The sequence below is a fragment of the Macrobrachium rosenbergii genome, chromosome 1 (assembly GCF_040412425.1).
Source record: "Macrobrachium rosenbergii isolate ZJJX-2024 chromosome 1, ASM4041242v1, whole genome shotgun sequence".
NCBI classification, from domain to species: domain Eukaryota; kingdom Metazoa; phylum Arthropoda; class Malacostraca; order Decapoda; family Palaemonidae; genus Macrobrachium; species Macrobrachium rosenbergii.
The window spans coordinates 9314050-9335641 of NC_089741.1; the positions used below are offsets into that span (position 1 = coordinate 9314050).

General features: G+C 44.1%; 1 long non-coding RNA gene across 1 annotated transcript in view; it reads left to right on the forward strand.

The window, feature by feature from the left end:
• LOC136854539 (uncharacterized) overlaps nucleotides 1-18438 on the forward strand; it is a 38663-nt gene extending 20225 nt beyond the window's left edge. Inside the window, exon 3 of the long non-coding RNA XR_010857776.1 lies at nucleotides 17029-18438. This is a non-coding gene — a long non-coding RNA (uncharacterized lncRNA). The remainder of the gene's footprint in view (nucleotides 1-17028) is intronic.
• The last annotated feature ends 3154 nt before the right edge of the window (nucleotides 18439-21592 follow it).

The window sequence follows — 21592 nt, forward strand, 5'->3', positions numbered from 1 at the left end:
GTGTCCCACGCCCCCACGCCCAGATGTCCCTTCCTCTCCACGTCCCCTCTAAGATGTCCCTTCCTTCCTCCACGTCCCCTCTAAGAGATGTCCCTTCCTTCCACGTCCCCTCTGAGAGATGTCCCTTCCTCCACGTCCCCTCTAAGAGTGATGTCCTTCCTCCACGTCCCCTCTAAGAGATGTCCCTTCCTTCCACGTCCCCTCTAAGTGATGTCCCTTCCTTCCACGTCCCCTCTAAGTGATGTCCTTTCCTTCCACGTCCCCTCTAAGTGATGTCCTTCCTTCCACGTCCCCTCTAAGAGATGTCCCTTCCTTCCACGTCCCCTCTAAGAGATGTCCCTTCCCTCCACGTCCCCTCTAAGAGATGTCCCTTCCCTCCACGTCCCCTCTAAGAGATGTCCCTTCCTCCACGCCCCCTATGATAGATTGCCCTTCCCTCCACTCCCCCTCTGAGAGATTTCCCTTCCCTCCACGTCCCCTCTGAGAGATGTCTCTTCCCTCCACGTCTCCTCTAAGAGATGTCCTTTCCCTCCACGCCCCCTCTAAGAGATGTCCCTTCCATCCACGCCCCTCTAAGAGATGTCTCTTCCCTCCACTCCCCCTCTAAGAGATGTTCCTTCACTCCACGTCCCCTCTAAGAGATTTCCCTTCCTCCACTCCCCCTCTATGAGATGTCCTTCCCACCACGCCCCTCTGAAAGATGTCCCTTCCCTCCACGTCCCCTCTAAGAGATTTCCCTTCCCTCCACTCCCCCTCTAAGAGATGTCCTTCCTCCCACGCCCCTCTGAGATGTCCCTTCCACCCCACTAAGATGACCCCTTCCTCCACGCCTCTAAGAGATGTCCTTCCCTCCACGCCCCTCTGAGAGATGTCCTTCCACTCCACGCCCCTCTGAGAGATGTCCCTTCCTTCCACGCCCCTCTGAGAGATGTCCCTTCCTCCACGTCCCCTCTAAGAGATGTCCTTCCCTTCCACGTCCCCTCTGAGAGATGTCCCTTCCTCCACGTCCCCTCTAAGAGATGTCCCTTCCTCCACGTCCCCTCTGAGAGATGTCCCTTCCTCCACGTCCCCCTCTTAAGAGATGTCCCTTCCTCCACGCCCCCTCTAAGAGATGTCCCTTCCCTCCACGCCCCCTCTGAGAGATGTCCCTTCCCTCCACGTCCCCTCTAAGAGATGTCCCTTCCCTCCACGCCCCTCTAAGAGATGTCCCTTCCCTCCACGCCCCCTCTGAGAGATGTCCCTTTCCTCCACGCCCCCTCTGAGAGATGTCCCTTCCCTCCGCGTCCCCTCAGAGAGATGTCCCTTCCTCCACGCCCCTCTGAAGAGATGTCCCTTCCCTCCACGTCCCCTCTGAGAGATGGCCCTTCCTCCACGCCCCCTCCTTGTCCTTCCCTCCACGCCCCTCTGAGAGATGTCCCTTCCCTCCACGTCCCCTCTGAGATGTCCCTTCCCCCACGCCCCCTCTGAGAGATGTCCCTTCCTCCACGCCCCCTCTGAGAGATGTCCTTCCTCCACGCCCCTCTGAGAGATGTCCCTTCCCTCCACGTCCCCTCTGAGAGATGTCCCTTCCCTCCACGCCCCCTCTGAGAGATGTCCCTTCCCTCCACGCCCCCTCTGAGAGATGTCCCTTCCCTCCACGTCCCCTCTGAGAGATGTCCCTTCCCTCCACGCCCCCTCTGAGAGATGTCCCTTCCTTCCACGCCCTCTAAGAGATGTCCCTTCCTCCACGCCCCCTCTGAGAGATGTCCCTTTCCTCCACGCCCCCTCTGAAGAGATGTCCCTTCCTCCACGCCCCCCTCTGAGAGATGTCCCTTCCTCCACGTCCCCTCTGAAGAGATGTCCCTTCCTCCACGCCCCTCTGAGAGATGTCCTTCCTCTCCACGTCCCTCCCTTCCCTCCACGAGATGATGGCCCTTCCTCCACGCCCCCTCTAAGAGATGATGTCCACTTCCCTCCACGATGTCCCCCCACGTCTCCCTCTGAGATGTCCCTTCCTTCCACGCCCCCTCTAAGAGATGTCCCTTCCCTCCACGTCCCCTCTAAGAGATGTCCCTTCCCTCCACGTCCCCTCTAAGAGATGTCCCTTCCCTCCACGCCCCTCTAAGAGATGTCCCTTCCCTCCACGTCCCCTCTAAGAGATGTCCCTTCCCTCCACGCCCCCTCTGAGAGATGTCCCTTCCCTCCACGGCCCCTGTGAGAGATGGCCCTTCCCTCCACTCCCCCTCTGAGAGATGTCCTTTCCTCCATGTCCCCTCATGAGAGATGTCCCTTCCCTCCACGCCCCTCTGAGAGATGTCCCTTCCCTCCACGCCCCTCTCTGAGAGATGTCCCTTCCCTCCACGCCCCCTCTGAGAGATGTCCCTTCCCTCCACGCCACGATGTCCCTCTCTGAGAGATGTCCCTTCCCTCCACGCCCCCTAGAGATGTTCCTTCCTCCACGCCCCCTCTGAGAGATGTCCCTTCCTCCACGCCCACTCCCCTCTGAGAGAGATGTCCTTCCCTCCACGCCCCTCTGAGAGATGTCCCTTCCCTCCACGCCCCCTCTGAGAGATGGCCCTCCACTCCACCCCCCCTCTGAGAGATGTCCTTCCCTCCACCCCCCTCACCCTTCCCCTCTCTGAGAGATGTCCCTTCCTCCACGCCCCCTCTAAGAGATGGCCTTTCCCTCCACGCCCCCTCTGAGAGATGTCCCTTCCTTCCACGCCCCCTCTGAGAGATGTCCCTTCCCTCCACGTCCCCTCTAAGAGATGTCCCTTCCTCCACGCCCCTCTAAGAGATGGCCTTCCCCTCCACGCCCCTCTAAGAGATGTCCCTTCCCTCCACGCCCCCTCTGAGAGATGTCCCTTCCCCACGTCCACGATGTCCCCCTCCACGTCCCCTCTGAGAGATGTCCCTTCCTCCACGCCCCTCTGAAGAGATGTCCCTTCCTCCACGCCCCCTCTGAGATGTTCCTTCCCTCCACGCCCCTCTAAGAGATGTCCCTTCCTCCACGCCCCCTCTGAGAGATGTCCCTTCCTCCACGTCCCCTCTGAGAGATGTCCCTTCCTCCACGCCCCTCTAAGAGATGTCCCTTCCCTCCACGCCCCCTCTGAGAGATGTCCCTTCCTCCACTCCCCTCTGACGAGATGGCCCCCTCCACGCCCCCTCTGAGAGATGTCCCTTCCCTCCACGCCCCTCTGAGAGATGTCCCTTCCCTCCACGCCCCCTCTGAGAGATGTCCCTTCCCTCCACGTCCCCTCTGAGAGATGTCCCTTCCCTCCACGTCCCCTCTGAGAGATGTCCCTTCCCTCTACGCCCCTCTGAGAGATGTCCCTTCCCTCCACGTCCCCTCTGAAGATGTGTCCTTCCTCCACGTCCCTCTGAAGAGATGTCCCTTCCCTCCACGCCCCCTCTAAGAGATGTCCCTTCCTCCACGCCCCCTCTGAGAGATGTCCCTTCCCTCCACGCCCCCTCTGAGAGATGTCCCTTCCTCCACGTCCCCCTTTGAGAGATGTCCTTCCCTCCACGTCCCCTCTGAAGAGATGTCCCTTCCTCCACGCCCCCTGAGAGATGTGCCTTCCTTCCACGCCCCTCCAGCCCCCTGACGAGATGGCCCTTCCCTCCACGCCCCCTCTGAGAGATGTCCCTTCCCTCCACGCCCCCTCTAAGAGATGTCCCTTCCCTCCACGCCCCCTCTAAGAGATGGCTCTTCCCCACGCCCCCCTAAGAGAGATGTCCTTCCCACCACGCCCCTCTGAAGAGATGTCCTTCCCTCCACGCCCCTCTCTAATGAGATGTCCCCACGCCCCTCCAGATGTCCCTTCCCTCCACGCCCCTCTCAGAGATGTCCCTTCCTCCACGCCCCTCTAAGAGATGTCCCTTCCCTCCACTCCCCTCTCTCTGAGAGATGTCCCTTCCCTCTCACCCCCACTCTGAAGAGATGTCCCTTCCCACCACGGCCCCCTCTCAGAGATGTTCCTTCCTCCACGCCCCTCTGAGAGATGTCCTTCCCTCCACACCCCTCTGAGAGATGGCCCTTCCTCCACACCCACCCCCTGAAAGATGTCCCACGCTCCAAGATGTCATGAGAGATGTCCTTCCCTCCACGTCCCTCTCTGAGAGATGGCCCTTCCCTCCATGCCCCCTCTGAGATGATGGCCCTTCCTCCACGCCCCTTCTGAGAGATGTCCCTTCCCTCCACGCCCCCTTTGAGAGATGTCCCTTCCACCACGCCCCTCTTGAGAGATGTCCCTTCCCTCCACGCCCCTCTAAGAGATGGCCCTTCCTCCACGCCCCCTTTGAGAGATGGCCCTTCCTCCACGCCCCCTCTGAGAGATGTCCCCTTCCCTCCACGCCCCCTCTGAGATGATCCCTTCCCTCCACGCCCCCTCTAAGAGATGTCCCTTCCCCCACGCCCCCTCTGAGATGTCCCTTCCCCCACGCCCCTCTGAAGAGATGTCCCTTCCCTCCACGCCCCCTCTGAGAGATGGCCCTTCCTCCACGCCCCCTCTAAGAGATGGCCCTTCCTCCACGCCCCTCTGAGATATGGCCCTTCCTCCACGCCCCCTCTGAGAGATGTCCCTTCCCTCCACGCCCCCTCTGAGAGATGTCCCTTCCCTCCACGCCCCTCAAAGAGATGGCCCTTCACTCCACGCCCCCTCTAAGAGATGGCCCTTCTCTCCACGCCCCCTCTGAGAGATGTCCCTTCCTCCACAATAATGAGAGATGTCCCGTCCCTCCACGCCCCCTCTGAGAGATGTCCCTTCCTCCACGCCCCCTCTGAGAGATGTCCCTTCCCTCCACGCTCCCCCTGCTCTGAGAGATGTCCCGTCCCTCCACGCCCCCTCTGAGAGATGTCCCTTCCCCACGCCCCTCTGAGAGATGTCCCTCCACGCCCCTTCCCCTCCACGCCCCTCTGAGAGATGTCCCTTCCTCCACGCCCCCTCTGAGAGATGGCCCTTCCCTCCACGCCCCCTCTGAGAGATGGCCCTTCCCTCCACGCCCCTCTGAGAGATGTCCCTCCCCTCCACGCCATCTCTTAAGAGATGTCCCTTCCCCCACGTCCCCTCTGAGAGATGTCCCTTCCTCCACGCCCCCTCAAAGAGATGGCCCTTCCCTCCACGCCCCCTCTCTGAGAGATGGCCCTTCCTCCACGCCCACTGAAGAGATGTCCCCCTCTGAGAGATGTCCTTCCTCCACGCCCCTCAAAGAGATGGCCCTTCACTCCACGCCCCCTCTAAGAGATGGCCCTTCTCTCCACGCCCCCTCTGAGAGATGTCCCTTTCCTCCACGCCCCCTCTGAGAGATGTCCCTTCCCTCCACGCCCCTCAAAGAGATGGCCCTTCACTCCACGCCCCCTCTAAGAGATGGCCCTTCACGCTCCAGATGGCCCTTCCCCCTCTGAGAGATGTCCCTTCCCTCCACGCCCCCTCTGAGAGATGTCCCTTCCCTCCACGCCCCCTCTGAGAGATGTCCCTTCCCTCCACGCCCCTCTGAGAGATGACCCTTCCTTCCACGCTCCCTCTGCTCTGAGAGATGTCCCGTCCCTCCACGCCCCCTCTGAGAGATGTCCCTTCCTCCACGCCCCCTCTGAGAGATGTCCCTTTCTTCCCACGCCCCCTCTGAGAGATGTCCCTTCCTCCACGCCCCTCTGAGATGTCCCTTCCCCACGCCCTCTGAGAGATGTCCCTTCCTCCACGCCCCCTCTGAAGATGTCCCTTCCTCCACGCCCCTCTGAGAGATGTCCCTTCCTCCACGCCCCCCCTGAGAGATGTCCCTTTCCTCCACGCCCCCTCTGAGATGATGATCCCTTCCTCCCACGCCCCTCTGAGAGATGTCCCTTCCTCCACGCCCCCTCTGAGAGATGTCCCTTCCCTCCACGCCCCCAGATGTCCCTCCCCACGCCCTGAGAGATGTCCCTTCCCTCCACGCCCCTCTGAGAGATGGCCCTTCCTCCACGCCCCCTCTGAGAGATGTCCCTTCCCTCCACGCCCCATCTGAGAGATGTCCCTTCCCCCACGCCCCCTCTGAGAGATGTCCCTTCCCTCCTCGCCGGCCCTGAGAGATGGCCCATCTCTCCACTCCCCCTCTGAGAGATGGTCCTTCCCTCCACGCCCCCTCTGAGAGATGTCCCTTCCCCTCCACGCCCCTCTGAGAGATGTCCCTTCCTTCCCCTCTGAGAGATGTCCCTTCCCCCACGCCCCCTCTGAGAGATGGCCCTTCCCTCCACGCCCCCTCTGAGATGATGTTTCCACGCCCCCTCTGAGAGATGTCCTTCCTCCACGCCCCCCTCTGAGAGATGTCCCTTCCCTCCACGCCCCCTCTGAGAGATGTCCTTCCTCCACGCCCCCCTCTGAGAGATGTCCCTTCCTCCACGCCCCTCTGAGAGATGTCCCCTCCCCTCCACCTCCCTCTGAGAGATGTCCCTTCCTCCACGCCCCCTGAGAGATGTCCTTCCCTCCACGCCCCTCTGAGAGATGACCCTTCCTCCACGCCCTCTGTTAAGAGATGTCCCTTCCCTCCACGCCCCCTCTGAGAGATGGCTGTTCCTTCCTCCACGCCCCCTCTGAGAGATGGCCCTTCCTCCACCCCCAAACTCTGAGAGATGTCCCTTCCCTCCACGCCCCTCTGAGAGATGTCCTGTCCTCCACGCCCCTCTGAGAGATGTCCCTTCCCTCCACGCCCCTCTGAGAGATGTTCCTTCCCTCCACGCCCCCTCTGAGAGATGTCCCTTCCCTCCACGCCCCCTCTGAGAGATGTTCTTCCTCCACGCCCCTCTGAGAGATGTCCTTCCTCCACGCCCCTCTGAGAGATGTCCTTCCCTCCACGCCCCTCTGAGAGATGTCCCTTCCTCCACGCCCCTCTCTGAGAGATGTCCTTCCTCCACACCCCCTTGAGAGAGATGTCCCTTCCTCCACACCCCCTCTGAGAGATGTCCTCCTCCACGCCCCCCTCTGAGATGATGCCCTCCCTCCACGCCCCCCTGAGAGATGTCCCTTTCCTCCACGCCCCCTCTGAGATGATAAGCCCCTTCCTCCACGCCCCCAAGACTGAGAGATGTCCCTTCCACGCCCCTCCACGCCCCCTCTGAGAGATGTCCCTTCCCTCCACGCCCCCTCTGAGAGATGGCCCTTCCTCCACGCCCCCTCTGAGAGATGGCCCTTCCTCCACGCCCCCTCTGAGAGATGGCCCTTCCTCCACGCCCCCTCTGAGAGATGGCCCTTCCCTCCACGCCCCCTCTGAGAGATGTCCCTTCCCTCCACGCCCCCTCTGAGAGATGTCCCTTCCCTCCACGCCCCTCTGAGAGATGGCCCTTCCCTCCACGCCCCCCTCTGAGAGATGGCCCTTCCCTCCACGCCCCTCTGAGAGATGGCCCTTCCCTCCACGCCCCTCTGAGAGATGGCCCTTCCCTCCACGCCCCCTCTGAGAGATGGCCCTTCCCTCCACGCCCCCTCTGAGAGAGATGGCCCTTCCCTCCACACCCCTCTGAGAGATGATTCCCCACTCCCTCCCTTTTCCTCCCCCCCTGAGAGATGTCCCTTCCCTCCACACCCCTCTGAGAGATGTGGCCCTTCCTCCACGCCCCCCTCTGAGAGATGTCCCTTCCCCCATTCCCCTCTAAGAGATGTCCCTTCCCCCATTCCCCCTTTAAGAGATCACCCTTCCCCCATTCCCCCTTTAAGAGATCACTCTCCCTCCCCATTCCCCTTCTAAGAGATCACCCTTCCCCCCATTTACCCTCTGTACCAAACCCTGGGTAAACATGCTGCTGTCTGCATGCTTTTCTCTTTCCTAAGTATGAAATTCGCATTTTAAATATTTTTACAGTGATTAGAGAAGAAATGCCAGTGATAAAGTATTCTCTTATGTATTGTTAATGTGAGAAAAATCATACTTGCAGTCAACTACTCATTTAATGAAGTACATTAAATCAAACAAAAAAAGGTGGTGGGGGGACAACACACACATCTGCAATAATTTCTTGGTGTGGGTAAACTTGCTTCAGCATGGTTGGTTTTGTGTTGCCTACTTATGAGATTAGGATTTTGAATATTTATACATTGATTAGAAACGAAACATGAAAAGTGATAAAATATTCTATTGTGTATATACTGTTATGTATGTGATAATCATACTTAGTGAACTGACTTGTAATGAAATTTGGTACAGTAAATCAGACAAGGCAAACAAATATGACATCACGCACCTACATTTGCTGCATGCACTCATTCGATGGCAATGTGAACTTCCAGGAGCATTAGTTTTGTATTTTTATGTTTATGATACAGCAGCAATTCATATTTCATGCAAGGATATGTACAGTACTGAGAGAGAGAGGGGGGATGGCGGCGGTGGGTGACTGAGGTATGTTTACATCGGTAAACAAATGAATTGGGAAAATGCTGTTTTGCTATTTGAGTAATTTTACATTAATGTAAAGTATTAGTTTACATTTGTACAAAAATAGAAATAATAATTCCATTAATACATTCGTTTCTTTTAGCAAGTAAAAAAAAATTTGCCAATTCTTTCTGAAGGAGGGTCAATCATCAGATTCTGAGAATGTAAACTTTACAAATAGCGGGACTATTTTTTAAAATTTGTACATATAACGGTAACATATCATTGTAATAATACAGTATATATGGATTCTGTAAGTAAAATAACAGCTTCATTACCATTACCTCTATGTTAAGTACAGTTGTAATAGCCTATTTGACCTTTACAAGTGGATACTATGAGTGTAACACTCGGACTACACTAGGTCTTTAGTTCACACATAGCCTACACATTTTTGTCTTGTTACCATACAACATATAAGGAAGTTGCTGTATAAAAATACACTATTGGTCATAAAGCCGTGGTAGGCTGTAGGTAAACACATCTAGGCTACCTGCCTACTGAACTGTGTTATTTACTAGGGAGAGAAAAAGAAGTGGTTGCATTTTTTCAGTGTGTGTTTCTGCAGTATATTTTATTACAGATATGGGGAAAAGGTAGGTAATTGCATAAAGTTTTCTGTTTAAAGTGTGATGGTTGTTGTTTATAAGCATACTGAGTGTTTACAGTTACTGTGGTATTGACAAGGTTAGGTGAGGAAGGGTTAGAGTTATTTTTTTTGGCTTGCCATTATTTGGATGTCACCATTATCTGACGGACCCTTGGCTCTGTTAATCCGTTGAAGAATCCGAAATTGATATATTATATATATATATATATATATATATCATATAAACAAATATATATCTATATGTTCTTCACTGGCCGGTCGTGATGTGTGTGTCATGACCAACAGAGTGTGTAGTTGAGAACGGAACCTACAGCCTTCAGGAGGACTTGTTTTACGCCAGAGAGTGTTTAGTTTCAATGGAATTTTGACAAAGTCATCATTGCTATGGGGGTCAGTTCTTGATACTTGATTAATTACTGTCTGTCATTTTTTGTACTCAGTTGTAAACAAATTTTTATTAATAACTTTAGGTTGTAGCAAGCCTATTCATTTTGGTATCGATGGTCATTGTTCATGTGCCACCATTTCATGGTTCTAAATGAATTAACCAGTCTTAGTTTCCTCCTTAGAACTGTTGACAATTTTTCAGAGAATTCTTTGGTAAAAGATGTGAGTAATCTGTTGAAATATGAGGTTCTATTTAATTTTTAGACTGGCAGATGCTGGCTATTGCCAGCATTTGCTACTTCCCATATCCATACCATACCCACATCTGTACCATACCCATACCCATAACATACCAGTACCATACCCATACCCATAACATACCATACCTATATATACCCATATACATATATATGGCCATATATATATATATATATATATATATATATATATATATACCCATATCATATCCATATATATACCATATACCATATATATATACTCATATATATACCATACCATACCCATACCCATACTCTATCCATACCATACCATTCCCATACCCATACCCATACCCATACCCAAATTAACCCTACTAAAAATATTCAGCAATAGTCTATGGGCAGCACTAACCCTGTGTACCTTCCTGTCATAATACTAACAATTGACCATATATATCTTGCTGTAGGTGCAGGAACAGCTGAAGATGGGTTTTAAACCAGTGCTGGTGCCATTGGCAGTTCTGGACCATCACCAGTAGTGCCTGTTGTTCTAGAATTACCCAGAGTCCATTTCGAAACGAAAATGACAAGCTCAGCCAAAAATCTTTTATTGTATACTGTTGGGTCCCTTAATATTATATGCTGTTGGGTCACTTCATGTTGAAAATTCGTGGACAGTTATTAAAATATTCTTGAAAGACGTCCTAACAACTCCAGGATCCTGTGAAGCCGTCTTCAGCTCCTAAATGGATTCCTGTCATATCCGCTTTCCTTCAGGGAAGAAATCCAGAATCTGCCTTTGGAATCATTTCCACCTCCAGAAGAAATCCCCATTGGGTTATAACGCCTTCTTAAATCTTAAGGCCCCATAGACGATACGACTGGCGGATCAGGTTCCATTCTATCTCTGGTATCCACGTTGCCCATAGACGTTCGGATTCACTTCGGTTTGCCGAGATGTGGTAGAGTGAATGAAAACGTCCGCTCCTCTCAGTGATGAAGCAGAAATTGGAAAACCCCAGCAAAAAAGGATTACCTGGAATAAACTATGATTGAAGAAGAGAAATGAATTGTCTCATGAGTGTTTATTTAATGAAATCAAACTTTTATCCTGGTAACTGCTTTAATTACCCGAGAATGGACGAGCAGACCGAAATGGAATTAATATGTATGGTCTCTCTTATAGAAATAAAAAACACACTTGCTTGAGACAACCAGTATCAGTCTTGTATAGAGGTTGCTGGAACAATTTATATTCCGTGCCATTGTCGTTCCTTTGGGGCATATAATCCCAGAGACATGTCAAGCAATTATTCAAGTTAGGCAACAAGAGTTTATAAAGGTAAAAGTAACTGTGCTGCATAAGCAGCATCTTGCACAGTCTAGTGGTACACTCCAGAAAAGTGAAGATACAGTTTTCTTTAGATTTCGTTCATCGAATTTTAATTTTTTCTTACAGAAAACACATAATCTCGGTAAATTTATCTAGAATATGAAAATGCAATATAAATTATATCATATATGTTAAATCTGCAAAACAAAAACGTTCAGATACTTAAAAACACCATGCATGCCTTCAGCAGAATTTCTCAGATGACTTTTTTCACTAAGAGAAAAAATTTAGTTTGTGGATATTTTGCGTTGTCATCATTGCTTATCAGAACGGCAGTTCTTGATACTTGATTAATTAACTGTCTTATTTTTTTGTACGTTTTTGTAAACAAATTTTTATTAATAACCTTAGGGTGTAGCAAGCCTATATATTCATTTTGGTATCGATGGTCATTGTTCATGTGCCACCATTTCATGGTTCTAAATGAATTAACCAGTCGCTCAGTTTCCTCCTCAGAACTGCTGACAATTTATCAGAGAATTTTTTGGTAAAAGATGGAGTAATCCGTTGAAATATGAGGTTCTATTTAATTTTTAGACTGGCAGATGCTTGCTATTGCCAGCATTTGCTACCTCCCATATCCATACCGTACCCATATCTGTATCATACCCATACCTACATGTGTACCATACCCATACCCATACTTGTAAAATACCCATAAAAAAATAATGAAACCAGTACCTATATCCATACCCATATATACTTACCAATATCAACATACCTCTGCTCTCTACTCATCTCTCTCTACTCTCATACCTATACCCATACTCTACTCTCTCCATCCATACCATCTCCCTCCCTCCCCATACCCAAACCCAAATTAACCCTACTGATAATATTCACCAATAGTCTATGGGCAGCACTAACCCTGTGTACCTTCCTGTCATAATACTAACAACTGACCATATCTTGGTGTAGGTGCAGGAACAGCTGAAGATGGGTTTTAAACCAGTGCTGGTGCCATTGGCAGTTCTGGACCATCACCAGTAGTGCCTGCTTTGTTCTAGAATTACCTCTCCATTTCGAAACGAAAATGACAAGCTCAGCCAAAAATCTTTTATTGTATACTGTTGGGTCCCTTAATATTATATATACTGTTGGGTCACTTAATGTTCAAAATTCTCTGGACAGTTAATAAAATATTCTTGAAAGACGTCCTAACAACTCCAGGATCCTGTGAAGCCACTTCAGCTCCTGAAATGGATTCCTGTCATATCCGCTTCCCTTCAGGAAGAAATCCAGAATCTGCCTTCGGAATCATTTCTTCCACTCTCCAGAAGAAATCACCATTGGGTTATTATAACGTTTCTTTAAATCTTAAGGGCCCCATAGATGATACGACTGGCAGATCAGGTTCCATTCTAACTCTGGTATCGACGTTGCCCATAGACGTTCAGATTCACTTCGGTTTGCCGAAATGTGGTAGAGTGAAGACATGTCCGCTCCTCTCAGTGATGAAGCAGAAATTGGAAAACCCCAGCAAAAAGGGATTGCCTGGAATTAACTATGGCTGAAGAAGAGAAATGAATTGTTCATTTGCTGTTTATTTAATGAAATGAAACTTTTATCCTGAATGACTGTTTAATTACCTTTTGGACATTTACCAAATGGAATTAATAACCGTGGTCTCTTATTGAAATAAAAAACACACTCAAGCTTGAAAAACAAATATAACTGTAAGAGGTTGCTGGACACAGTTCCTTCCTTGCCAAAGTCGTTCCTTTGGGATATAATCCCAGAGACATGTAAAGCAATTATTCAAGTTATGCAACACGAGTTTAAAAAAACTGTGCTGCATACGCAGCATCTTGCTTAGTCTGGTGGCACATAGTCAGGTATATAGTAGATCTATGATCCATTAAAGAAGAGCAGGCCCTTAAACCTACATTTAGTAGCCAAGTAACAGTACATTTTTTAGCTCTTTTGTACACAAAATTTTTAATTTATACGAGGAAAATTGAAATATTATTGAAAATATCACAAGCTTTTATTTTTTGTACGAAAATAACAATGCAACTTGAACAACAGTACTAATACAAATATATATACAGTATATATATGTATATATATATATATGTATGTATGTTTGTTTGTTTTACATCCTTCTCCTGTGATTTTCCAACTAATTTATCATAAGCCTCAATTTGCTTTTCTACGCCGTTCAGTAAACTCCTCCCAGAATTCATCTGCCGCCGTAGCTGCCATGCTTCCCTTTCAGCGTCTAGTTGAAACTGAAGTAAATCTTGAGATGACGTCATAGACGTGGAGGTTTCGGGCCACCTGGACTGAAACAGAAGCTGTGAACCTGGCAACGACAGGTTACTAGCTGGTCGGAGAGGCCGACGGACTCCGCCCACTTTTGGTGGGAGGAGAACACCATAGACATTGAGGTTTACTTCCGGTTCAGATGACCTGGTCCGGTGAACGTATCGTCTATGGGGCCCTTTAAAGACCAGTTGTATAACAGTAGTATTTACTGTGATCCTCATAGTGCAGGTGGTTCATAGTTACCACATGAGGTTAATTAAACACTTCATAAATTCTGAAGGTCAAGCAAGTTATATTTTAATTTGAAAAACCTGTATATACATTACTTTTATATAAAAAAACTGTCCTTACAAATCTATGAACATTTTGTTAATAGTATTCAATTGCAACACATTTCATTATAAAACATGGAAAAGGGAAGGGGGAGGGGGACATTAGAGGAATGGGAAAGAAGGAGGGGGAGGAAGGGAAGGAGGAGGAAGAGGAGGAAGAAAGGGAAAGGAGAGGAGGGGAGGGAGGAGGGACACAGAAAAGCAGCCAAGGAAATGAATATAATAGAAGAGAGGGGAGGGGAGGGGAGGGGAGGGGAGGGACACACACAGAAAGGCAGCCAAGGAAATCAGTATAATAGATTATCATTTAGCTTGAATTCGTTGCTCAGTGATGCCTTGCGAACCTTCCTTTTGAGCTTAGTGAAGTTTCATATCACTGATTGCTTTATATAAAGGCAGTTCTTAATCCCAAGCAGTGTCATTCACTTTCTGTTTAAATGTACTGCACGTGGACAGTTCCTAAACTTTTTTGGTTTCTAATCAGTAAGTCCATTATACAGTAAGAAGTCCTAATCCCTTCTTGAAATGCCATGTAGTTTCATTTCACAATGAGAGTTCATTATTCTTCCTTGGAGTGGTATTTAGTTTTCTATCACAGAATCAGTTATACAGTGGCATTTCCTAATCCTTTGAAATTTCATATAGTTTACATTTAATATCGAATGCATTTTACAATGGTAATTCCTCAGCCTTCCTAGGAAAGAATGTTGCCACATACTCAAAAATATCATCAGCAATGACTGTTCCATTCTTTCTGTAAAGTAGCTTTGGAATTCTGTGTACCTCTGTTTTCCCTCCCTTGGACAGTCTAGTCTAACATCGCTCTGTTTGGGGTTCAACCCCATGCTTTTTCGTAGCCCTGTTCTTTGACCATGAAAGAGCTACATAACCGATTTTAGTGAAACAGTCCCTATGCCTCTGCAGGAATATTTTGCAACTTTTCCTTACTACTACGCCATACTGTAGGTCTCGGAAGATTTTTCAGCAGGTGGTCAATTTGGTTGAGGTACATTTTGTTGAGGTGTATATCATTCACGTAGATATTGTATTTATTTTCGGCACAGGAATCACTTACTTGTTAAGTTTTCAAAGTGTAACCTGGTTATGGTTTTAGTTTCTCTTGCAAATACCAGTGAATATAGTACAGTAGTACTAGGATATTTTTTGGGGAGGACGCTGACTTTATCAATTTTGATTATTGTAATTGCTATGACACATTTTGATCTGACACCGAAACCGTCACCGTAAGAGGCAAAGAACAAAAATGAATCAGCTAATCAAAATATTATGTGAAATTAAAGGAGTCGGATAAGAAAAGACCACAGCTGGTGATGAGTCAACTTTCAAGTTTTCTCCTCTAAATGTCTTTATGTAAAATTCTTGCTTCAAGGTTGCACATGACCAACAGCATAAATGCCTCTTTGTTGTCAACCCGACTGTTCAGAAGCTTCTACACAAGGTATTTGCAGTGTGTATAATTTTATCGAAACACGTGTCTTTCAACAAGGTGTTGGTCGATTAATAGTACGTTAATTGCATTTTGCAGTCAAAGTTGTACAAAGTTGTGGTACAGTAACTGCCTGTAACGGGAGAGGTCTAATTAAATGGTTTCCACTTTCAAATTTTAATATTAGAAATGATGATGATGATGTAGAGCGATCTGTGCGAAGAATGCTGCTTTGAAAAAGCTTGTCCAGTCAGTATTCCCGCTGACAGTACATTTTTCTCATTCATGGTTTTGTTGTTTAACTTTCATAACCTGGATCCGCAGTGGCCATGCTCATCGACGTCATCTCGTAAGAATGAAAACAAAGATGACTAATGTAGCCTGTCCTAAATGTGGCCGTCTGACAGAGGTGTGTCTGACCCTCTGTTTATCAAAGCCACTCTTAGTCTTGAACAGTAAGAAAGATGAAATGTTAAGTAATCTCAAACAATAGATCAATTTGATACTAATCCGTTCTTAGTGTAAAGTAGATTACGTTAGATGCTTGAGGATTTAGGGTTTTTTTGTACTCTGTGCATGGAAGTTCATTGCTGCTTTTCCAGTATATTTGTAACTTCAGTGATTGAAATGAATATTATAATACATCCATATATGTGTATGAAATTTTTATGTGTATGTAACTGAGTGAAGGATGAGGATTGGAATGAAAGTAGAATGCACGAGGTTTCCTATTAGCATTTAAACTTCCCTCATTCCTTAAAACTAGTGCATAAAAAATGCAGCTTAATTCTCACTCTTTTCAGTGAGAGCTTTATAGCAGGTACCAATGTGTTTAGTGTTGTAAATAAAAAAATTTTTCATTGTTATTTGTTGGTCATGCATCAGCTTACTTCACTCACATAATACTAGTAGATAGCATCCTTGGCAGGTATTCTTAAAAAAAAAAAAAAAAAAATAGACATGGCATAATAGAGGAGATAAAGAATTATCAATTTCCTTACGGAATTTTTTTGCTCAAAATTATTATTTTTTTTTTTAGTAAACTCATATCCTTTAACTCAGAATTTTATAAATTTGGTTGCCGCCGAAGTAGCGGCCACAGTGAAAGTATGTTTAATATAGTTATTCCTCAGCTAGCTCAAGCAAATCATTTGATTTCCAAGCTGGTAAATTTAAAGTTGTATGAAGCAGCAGTCGAAAATCAGGAAATCCACACAAAACTACGTCCCAACCCTTTAGAAAGGGACAATGCAGTATTTGACAAAATGATCCAAAATATACTGGCAAACCATAAGGGGTTCAGATTTAAATGTACTGCTACTAAGTGCCCATCTGTATCTTACTTCATTGGTTTCGACAAAACTCATAAACAGATTTTTCCTGTCGGATCTATTATTGGGAGGATGAAGGACATGAAACTATCTTAGTGGTTGGTTGGAGACTTCATAGGTTGCTCTGAGAGCAAAAGCTTGTGCCAGCCACCACAGGGCTTGCTTACTGGAACAAAAAAAAAAAAACGGTCCTCGAACTGTCTCCTGTTGTTGGAAATAATTAATTGCTGTATATATATATATATATATATATATATATATATATATATATATATATATATATATATATATATATATATATATATATATATATATATATATATATATATATAGAGGTCGTTATGAGTTTAATTTTTACAACGTGCCCTTTGGAATGCATTAAACATGAAAGTACTTCCTTTTGTATATATATATATATATATATATATATATATATATATATATATATATATATATATATATATATATATATATATATATATATATATATATATATATATATATATATATATATATATATATATATATATATATATATATATATATATATATATATATATATATATATATATATATAATGTGTGTGTAATCAAATCCGTGGTGATGTTGCACTGCATATTATAACTTATGAATTTTAACTTCATGGTTTTTTTCTTTTTTCAGATGTATCTCCAAAGGTAAGGGATATTATACCATAGTGCTGTTGGAATCTTCTAAATGTTAAATGCAAAAGACCTGAGCCTTAAAAACTTTAAGAAACGTCACGATATTTGAATTTTTAATCACTGTGTAGATGAGCACGATTAGATTTTGTAACTGATGTAAAGATTAAGACTGAGTCACTGTTTATAAATTACGATCATATTTCGTATTGATTTGTAGATTAGAATTAGAAAGGTTGTGCTAGCTTCTCATAGGCCTTTATCATTTTAATCAAATTTCAGATAATCTCCTTTATTTAAGTAATATTTGAATTAAGCCCAGATAGTTCCTTAATTTTAAGGTATAATATGTTGTGATACATGTAACTGCTATAAATCATTATTGGCGCGGAAAGTTAGTTAATCTTTTTTAAGGGATTCTCAGTGATTCATTAGACTTTGGTCATTCCTCAGTTCCAAAGGACTCTGTATTTTCCAAGCGTTTCTTGGTGAAAAAATTGTGCTTGTACTTGGTGATGCACTGTATGACACTCAAGTTTTTATCTTGTGATGCTTTACGAACACACGTGGGTCTAGTATTTATGTGCCATTTCATTGAAATTTATTGTTTTTTTGCAAAATATACCTTGCATGTGATATATGCTGTTTCGCCATTATTTATGCCCTTGATTTTATTTACATTTTGTATAGTGCTGTAGGTCATTATTTACATTTCTGTGCCGTACACTGTACTTATGCTTGCAGTTTCCGTTTATTCTTTATTATATATTCCAATAGCACTTGTGGTATAATATTTAGGCTATCCAGAAAGACATTTCAACTGTTTTAAGTATTAAATTGACCTTGCAGGTTAGTATGGGAATTCGCCAGTTTCCAAGACCTTTTAAATTTGTAATCGTTTTCTTGTAATTCATAAATCTTTCTAGGATTGCTTTGGAAAATACACTACCTTGTCTAGCAGCGTTTATTATTCTCAAAATTTTGAACAAGGTCCTGGAACGACATTGATAATTTTTTTTTTATTCATAAGTTTAGTAAGTAAAGCTTTCGAAGGATTGTCTTTTGAATTATTATTCTTATACCCAATGTAAGAGGTCGTTCTGGATAGCCTTATAATCTACGGTGTCATCGCTAAGGGCCCCAAAGGTATGGACATTTCGATTGTTTTCGAATTCACTAATAACTTCTTCCAGGTTTTAATTGTCATATATGATTATTTAGAATATATACATTTTCGAATGGAGTTTTGAGGTGCTCACTACATTTTCAGTCGGAAGTAGTTTATAAACACATTTTGCATTGCGGTGTTGGCTTTTCCTTGGAGGGTGATGCAACAGGGAAGGTGGTGACTTTATCTTGCCCAGGTTTGATGAAAATGAAAGGGCTCAGTAGGTGACTGAGGAAAGTGGGATTTATTCTCGGCTGTACTCATTTGTGAAGATAGATAGATATAGTGTACCCATCCCCTAGAAAGACGGCAGGTCCAGACGCAGAGTTCTTTTCCTAAGGCTATCGGTGTCGTCCACAAAAAAAAAAAAAAAAAAAAATCATTCTAGGCCTTATCTCCGGTGGGTGTTAGAATTTTGCTTCTCGAACCATTTTTCCAGAGTGTAACTGTTTTTTGTGACGTTCCCTTTATCTTTTAAACTACTGTACAGCCTCTTCATAGCTTACTCGAAATTTTTTTTTTTTCTGTGTTCCCCCTTTCTGTCCGTTAAAATGAGGTATGAGCATAATATAATATGTATATGTATGTATATTTTACATATGTATATATTTTATATATATATATATATATATATATATATATATATATATATATATATATATATTATATATATAGTAACTTTCATCAGAGAAATATGTAATTATAATGAGACCAGTGGCCTCTTAACTAACTGAATTCTTCAGACTTTGGATACTTATGTCAATACAAAGCCGTAGACCCAATTGCAAGAATACAGAGTGATTCTGATGTCCGTAGCAGCAGGATTCTAACCAGCATCCTGAGTATCAGAACGAGGTGACGTTGCCGACTTGACCACGAGCAGTCGGCAAAGTGACTTTGTTCTGACACTGGATGTAGATTCGAATCCTGATAAAGACATCAGCGTTACTTCATCGTCTTGCATATGGATCTAAGGCTTTGTAGTGACAAGCGTACCCAAAAAGTGTGAAGATTTCGGGAAGGCCTTGTGCTTGTTACAAATACATATGCAATATGTAATAAATATTACATGCGTAGCCTAACAGAAAATATAAACATATATATATATATATATATATATATATATATATATATATATATATATATATATATATATATATATATATATATATATATATATATATATATATATATATATATATATATATATATATATATATATATATATATATATATATAATTATAATACAGTATATATTGTATATTATAATTCAGAGGGTCACAAGATAAGTGTTCCAGAATTACTAGGACGTTTCAGGGTCCAACCCCATTTTTAAGCTAAAATATAATAATTTGTTTATAATTTATGTCGACCTTACTTTTTTAGCGTGTTCCCGAACAATGGATATTATATCATACATATATACATATACATATGTATATACATACATATAAATACATATATATATATATATATATACACATATATACATATATGTAATATATATACATATATATATGTATATATATGACCCCGACCTCTCATGGGGGTCTACTTACACTGGTCCGGCTGCAGCCCTGTGGGTGATGCATAAATAAGACACGGGGTAAATTTAACAATGATCTGTATTATTATCTAAAACTTGCACAAGGGCCCAAGTACTTATCTAAGTAACTAAAATCTCGGGTGAAGGCGAGTGGAGAGAGAGAGGCTGAGGGGGAAACCGACTCCGGCAGCAAGGGGACGTGGGTCTTTCCCCTAACTTCCACGAAACCTTTCTGACTTTTTCAAGGGGACTCCTCCCTTTGGGCGTCTTCCTCCAGCCCTCAAGAACCTCACAACCCCCCCCCATTTCTTCTCTCCTGGACGTGATTGGCTCTGGCACTGCTCCTTAGGCTTATCAGCCAATCGGTGCCCGGAAAGGTGACAAGGTAACCTAACGATTTTTGGGGGTTTCTGGCGGGAGGGAGATTTTTTCTGTGTCTGAGAGAAGCTGACCGTTGCCGGGTCCTCTCATGGCGTCCTGTGACTTCGTCAGGAGTCAGGGGGATCCTTACAATGGCCGAGAAGGGCTTATACATATATATATATATATATATATATATATATATATATATATATATATATATATATATATATATATATAATTATATTATCGCACACACACACACACACACACCAGTGAGCAAGGACCAGTTATGCCTGAACAGACATGAGACAGACAGACAGACAGACAGCAAGGCGGACAAGAATACTCTTGAATGGTTTTCGATCACATAACTATTCCCAACGTGTCGTAGTCCAAGATTTGACATTATCAGGTTTTCAAGAATTAATATTAAAAAGAAAATCGACACTAAAATTCACAGAAAAAAAATGACACAGCTTAGTCACAATATTAAAAAGTGAAATTCAACTACAAAGGGAAATTTCACACACTTGAACACAGAGGAACAGGCAGAACACTCAGAAATGAATTAAAACTTATAAAATGCATAAAAACAAATTTTATACACTTAAAGGTTAGGATCACAATAAACAAATAGTTACGGGTATGGAGACAACCAGTCAGTATGACACAAATATAGAAAATGACTACGGAAAAAAACATCGTTATGATGACAGGTTCTAGGGAACAGCCCAATTCTGTGTTCCATCTCGAAACAAGTTGTTTTATCAGTAATGACTCGACTGTAGAGAGTTCGAGTTGGCTCAAGTACGCCCAATAATGCATAATCTTTTGTGTCCAATAGAAAAGTTTTACAAACATTTTTGTGATTTCTAATATTAGTGTTCGGGGTTGGACACCACAAAGCTCATCTTTCATTTGTACATTTGAAAACAGAGCCGATCGGTCTGGGGGTTAACAGGAACAGGTTCAACGTTCAAAGCACCTATATGTTTTTGAATAATGTAAATTTTGCCTTAAAACACTGTTATTAGAGTATGGAAAACTGGCATGAAAGTAATTTTTGGCTACCAGGACTTTACATTCAGTAAAAACAAATATGTTATTGAGATATTAGAAACTACCTTTGACGGAAAACAGTTGTTTAAAACATCCTAAAAGAAAGGTAACTTTGAAAACCATTCAAAGTATATATATATATATATATATATATATATATAAATATATATAAAGTATATATATATATATATATATATATATATATATATATATATATATATATATATATATATATATATATATATATATATATATATATATATTATTTAAAACATCCTAAAAGAAGGTAACTTCTGAAAACCATTCAAGAGTATATATATATAATGTATATGTGTATATGTATATATATATATATATATATATATATATATATATATATATATATATATATATATATATATATATATATATATATATATATATATATA